Here is a 5,754-nt window from a genome sequence, read left to right as displayed (position 1 = left end):
CTTTTATTCACTGTTAGATGTTTTTCGAAAGCTTGCAAACGTGGTATGCAAAAGTTCTGTGGTTTCAACAATAATTTACTCACTTAAAAATTGGAAACCGCAGATGAAGAACTAGGTTTTTCTGCTAGATTTTAAAGAAGGCATTTCAGTGCAATGCTTTGATAGTGGACAGCGGAAACAAATCGCAAGAAACTCGCTCTTGCTTTTGACTGACTAGCTCTGTTAATATCAAAAATCATCATCGGGCTGAGCTAAAACTCTGTTTGCCAAACCCTTAAAATGCAACCGCAAAAAGTTAGACAAAATTATTTGCTCCCTGACACATGTGACATTCAATTATAGGGTTGCTGCAATGCCACCCATGAAAAGGAAAACCAATTGCATAAGTTTGTTGATTTAAAATTGAAGACCCGATTGTGTGATTCTAACAGATGGTGCCAGTGGTTGCCATCAATGAACCGTAGCTCGAGGCAGCGATGATGCATTAAATCTCAATACTAATTTTCAATTTATGTTGACCATGATGTGGTCATTATATTATCACTATATTTGCAGTCTGAACATGAGGAGTAATACGAATACGCTGCATTTATTTAATAAATGGCATTTAGCATCTTCTCGGTACGCCTGTGGTTGTGGATCGCTAGAAAAAACAATATTAATTGCTTGCGGTGAACTGGACACCAGGGCTGAAATGAAGACACCTGCTGAAGGTACAAAACGTTTTGAACAAAACTGGAAAACGGGTCTTCCTCATTAAAACCCCATTAATTCAAGAGAAATTTTCCTGAAAAGTACGCTCATAATCTGCAATAAAACATACTGATAAAAACAAACAAACAAACAATTTCAAATCGCCCACGAATTCGCCATCATCGGGAGCGGTTCTGAAGCGTCTGCTAACCGCTTCAGTGATCCAAACAGCCAGAGGTCCACCTCTGTTGGAACCGCAACTGAGATGAAAGAGGGGGAGGGATGAAGGAAGGTGATCGAAGGTGTCAAAACTCACACGAAAACGGTTTCGATATGTTAGAACAGAGAGCTATGATCGAGATTTAAGAAAAAATGACAGAAGAATTGGTTCTGATGCAACAGTAACCGAAGATACATGCAGTGCCATTATCAGTATTACTACTAATATTTAAAATGATGAGAATTCTTAGTTCATTTTGATACTTCAAATCCTGGCTGCCTTATGTCCCTTCTCCCTGCACATTGTTGAAAAATTCAGATTCCCTCCTTACTCTCCAGAAAATACGGGACATTATCTTTTAATTTTAACATAGAACCGTTTCTTTGGCCTATCATGTTGTACTGCCAAATCAGAGAAAACATCCCCCTCATAAGCAGCAGTACAGGACTATCTCCCTCCCTTCTCTTTACCAGCCGTCCCTGCCAAAGTTTATCACAATATAATTATTTTGTGGGGTGCTTATGAGGGGGATGTTTTCTCTGTTTTGGCAGTACAACATGATAGGCCAAAGAAACGGTTCTATGTTAGAATTAAAAGATAATGTCCCGTATTACCTGGAGAGTAAGGAGGGAATCTGAATTTTTCAACAATATGAAGGGAGAAGGGACATAAGGCAGCCAGCACCTGAAGTATCAAAGTGAACTAAGAATTTTCATCATTTTAAATAGCAGTAGTAATACTGATAATGGTACTGTATGTACCATGGGTTACTGTTGCATCAGAACCAATTCTTCTTGCATTCTTTTTTAAATCTCGATCATAGCTCTCTGTTCAAACAAATCGAATCCGTTTTCGTGTGAGTTTTGACACCTGCTTCGATCACCTTCCTTCATCCGTCCCCCTTATTCATCTCAGTTGCGGTTCCAACAGAGGTGGACTTCCGGCTGTTTGGATCACAGAAGCGGTTAGCATACGCCGCCTCGATGATGGCGAATTCGTCGGTGATGTGAAATTGTCGATTTGCTTATATCAGGATGGTTTATTGCAGATATGAGGCGTACTTTTAAGGAAAAATTCTGGTGAATTAAGAGGGGCTATGATGGGAAAGACCTAATTTATCAATTTATTCACCACTTTTTGTACTTTCAGCAGGTTTCTTCAGTTCACCCAAAAAGTTAACTTTGTTTGTGTTATCGATGGACAGCCACAGAGAAAGAGAGACAATGCTGAAGGCCATTTTCTAAATTTTGTTAGCAAACATGTGAGTTTTTGAAAATTTCTCGTGCACAATTAGATCTTTCTTGACACACTTTTAAACGCTATATATATATATATATATATATATATATATATATATATATGTATGTGTGTATAATTCTATCAATTTTTCAAAATATTTCAACATATTTATATAATTATATATAAATATATATAATACACACACATATATATTTCTATATATATATATATATATATATATACATATATTGATACACACACACACATATATATATATATATATATGTATACATATATATATATATATATATATATAAATTTCTATATATATATATATATATATTTGTGTGTTATATATATACATATATGTATATGTATATATAAATATACATCTATATATATATATATACATATATATATATATATATATATATATATATATATATATGCATATATATTCTTATATATATATAATTATATATATTTATATATATATATATATATATATGTGTGTGTGTGTGTGTGTATTTATATATATATATATATATATATATATATATATATTTCTGACTTAATTGTCCAAATGAATCAGATCAAGAGATGTTAAAAAATAGAAGTTTTTGTTTAAAAAAACCGTTACACAACCAAACTTCTAAATGAATTACCTAATATCTTGCCACATTAGAAAGCTTAGGAAGTTTACCGTTATTAAATTCACGAGGAGAAGAAACAAAGAACAAAATGAGCAAGAACGAATAGCACAATTTACTGCAAAGCTCAAGATCTAAATTTAAGAGCACATAGTAAAAAAGTCAAGATAATTTCACATAGAACCTTAAATACACAAATTATACGGACTTGTCCCTGGTCAGACTAGGTAAAAAGTCAAAAAAAAAACGAAATAATGAGTTGACGCTCAAGAATTCAACGTTTTATAAACCAAATAGTTCTAAAATTAGTATCAAAAATTACTTGATAAGTTTAATAAAACGTACTTAAGAAAGCAGAAGTAATTAGATTTTTAGGAACTAAGCCAAAGAACTGGACTAACAAAGCAAAAAAACAATTTACGAAAACACAAAATATTGAAGCCGTTAAAACCATTGGATTTGATCTGAATATTATGTTTTATTTCCGAACGATACTGTTTTATTTCCGAACAGATACGGTTTCAGATAAACTTAGATTTAGAGAATGAATATATTTGCTTAGGCCTCAATCAATATTCATTTGGATCTGTTATTAACGCGAATGTGCTAAAAAAACACAAATTTTGACCACTCACAAAATTTATATGAAAACGCATATTGATCAGCAAACAGAACGTAAGTTTCAGTGGATGGATTACAAGAGGGTATAAGCAAGCTCTCAATGTTGAGAATAAGTTACATGTTGACAAAACAAAACAACACAAAAGTTTAAATTTTAAAGTTTTTGAAAAAAAATCAAAATCATAAACTTTAGGACTGTTTGCTGTATACTAATTGAATTGAATAGGTTCTTTTCATTTCTAATTGGAAGCTAATGAGATCTCAGCCTTTACAACAGTTCATACGAGCACATAAAGTACAAAAACTGGCAGAACTTGAAAAATAAAAATATGAGGGAAAATTGTCGAAGCCACTAAAAAATAAATTGTACTTGAAACCTTTTTTTCAAATATTTCTTAAATCAAAAACAGAAATTTTTTTGTTGCAACAATGTGAATTTAGACAAATCAACAAATATGAGCAAATATACCAAAACCACGAAATTTTTAAGAAAACCAGTAGTGTCAAAGACATTAAAACCTAGAGTTTTCTACGAAAATCAATAAACTCGTTAAATTATGCTTCGATGGGGAGACAATATTATATATCATTCAAACGTAATCATGAATTCATCACAATAACTTTAATGACTAAGAAAACTATGAATGTACACACAATGAATGACAAATACAGCCAAAACCCAAAATTTAGTTGAAAAATGCGAGAAGGAAACGTCGGAGCCGTTAAAACCACAAACTTTTCTCTGCAATCTTTATCTGCGAGCAGTTGAACATCTTCCCCATGCCTGTTTGGACTGGCACTATGGGCTAACTTAATAGGTTTTCCGAAGGAACGAAATTTACGATGAAATACTCAAAAAAAATATTATAAAAAATTTTGGCATCGAAATCGTAAAACCAAAATATAGAGGATTAGACCGCTAATCAGATTAATTAACATTTTAGTAGAAAGAATACGATGCTTTTCATAAGAGCGACTGATCGCCAAGTTCATGCAAATAAATTTAGAATCGGTTACAATAAAAAAAAGGAATTTCTTTTTTAAAGCCTTAACAGCCATTAGCTGTTGACTCAAAGAAATATAGGTTCACTTAAATCTCATTCGTCATCCTATTGCACTTTGAGTCAGTGTGTGTGTGCCATAGGTCTACAAAATTTTATTGAAAACTAAAAAAAAATCCAAATTTAGTTAAAAATTACGAAAACTCGGAGTCGAAGCCATAAAAAACATGAGATTCCTTGTAAAATAATTATTTTTTCATTGGGTCTCATTTGCAACAAATGCTTCTCTACACCGGCAGGTATTCAAAACTTCTAACAGTAGTTTTTTTTTGCAAATTTTAAGTAATCATTCGCAGGAGTTTCCCAAATCACAGGAGCTTTATTGTTGGTGGGACAACAAGAACAAATTTTAAAGAAGCCACATGGAGAAAAAAGTAACATTTAAGAAAGCGATTTGGTTGTTAATACTTTAAATTCAGAACAACGAAAAGCAAATTTAGAAGGTTGCGATACTTTTATAAATTATTATATATTAGTATAACCCCCTTTACTAAAATCATTCTTAAAATTTTGTTCATTTTGTTTCAAGGCAGTTCTAAATAATATTCCGCTCCAATTTGTTCCAGGTATTGGTGCCCTCTTTCGCTGACAAATTGGATGCTGTGGATCCTTCTACCTCAATGAGCCACATCAGAACCAAAACTCGTGCTTCATTCGATTGCTTAAAATGCTTTCTATTTGTTTTGTAGAATTCCGAAAATTAGAACTGTTTCAGATAACAGTTGAACTGTTTCTTCATATAATTTTGGCGCACGGGGTAGGAGAAGCATAGATTTGAAAATTGAATGTCGTTTGACAATTTTCTGTCGTATGTTTTCTTTGTCATTTTACAAACTGGCAATCGTTACAATCACCGAGCTTCAGAAATTTTCGTATTTGCGTCTAAGAGAGGAGTTCAAAATTGAGACAATCAAAAAGTATCAATCTTAAGAAGGAATTGATCTTGATAGAAAATTTTTCAGTTGTTTTTATTCTCTAGTTCTTTTCTTTTGAAAGAATAATTCTGCTAAATTGTGTGTTATTTTTCAAAATGGAATTCAATTCAACGAGATATTATCGTTTCCAATCAGAAGATAAATCAAGAGAAGTAATAATGTTATGTAATACTTTTATAATAAGTAATAATTTTAAGTATTAAGTAATTTTTATATTTTTTTATATTAAGTAATAATTTTATGTCTCATTTCTTTTTACACATTTCTGATGTTTTTGTAAACTTTTTGACCAGTTTCTAAATCATTGTCAATTCTTAAGCAGCAAAAATTGGTTG

At 31.9% G+C, this 5,754-nt stretch overlaps 2 protein-coding genes across 2 annotated transcripts in view; both read left to right on the top strand.

The window, feature by feature from the left end:
• Positions 1-5,754, top strand: part of LOC142342696 (phospholipid phosphatase 1-like) — a 518,061-nt gene that overhangs the window by 307,565 nt on the left and 204,742 nt on the right. The window lies entirely within an intron of this gene.
• The window catches only part of LOC142342697 (V-type proton ATPase 21 kDa proteolipid subunit c''-like), a 203,027-nt gene that overhangs the window by 71,172 nt on the left and 126,101 nt on the right, over positions 1-5,754 (top strand). The window lies entirely within an intron of this gene.

This window comes from Convolutriloba macropyga, chromosome 7 (assembly GCF_964194025.1).
Source record: "Convolutriloba macropyga chromosome 7, txConMacr16.3, whole genome shotgun sequence".
Classification (NCBI taxonomy): Eukaryota; Metazoa; Xenacoelomorpha; order Acoela; family Convolutidae; genus Convolutriloba; species Convolutriloba macropyga.
Note: the sequence above shows the minus strand (reverse complement) of the source record. Positions and strands in the feature narration are given on the sequence as shown.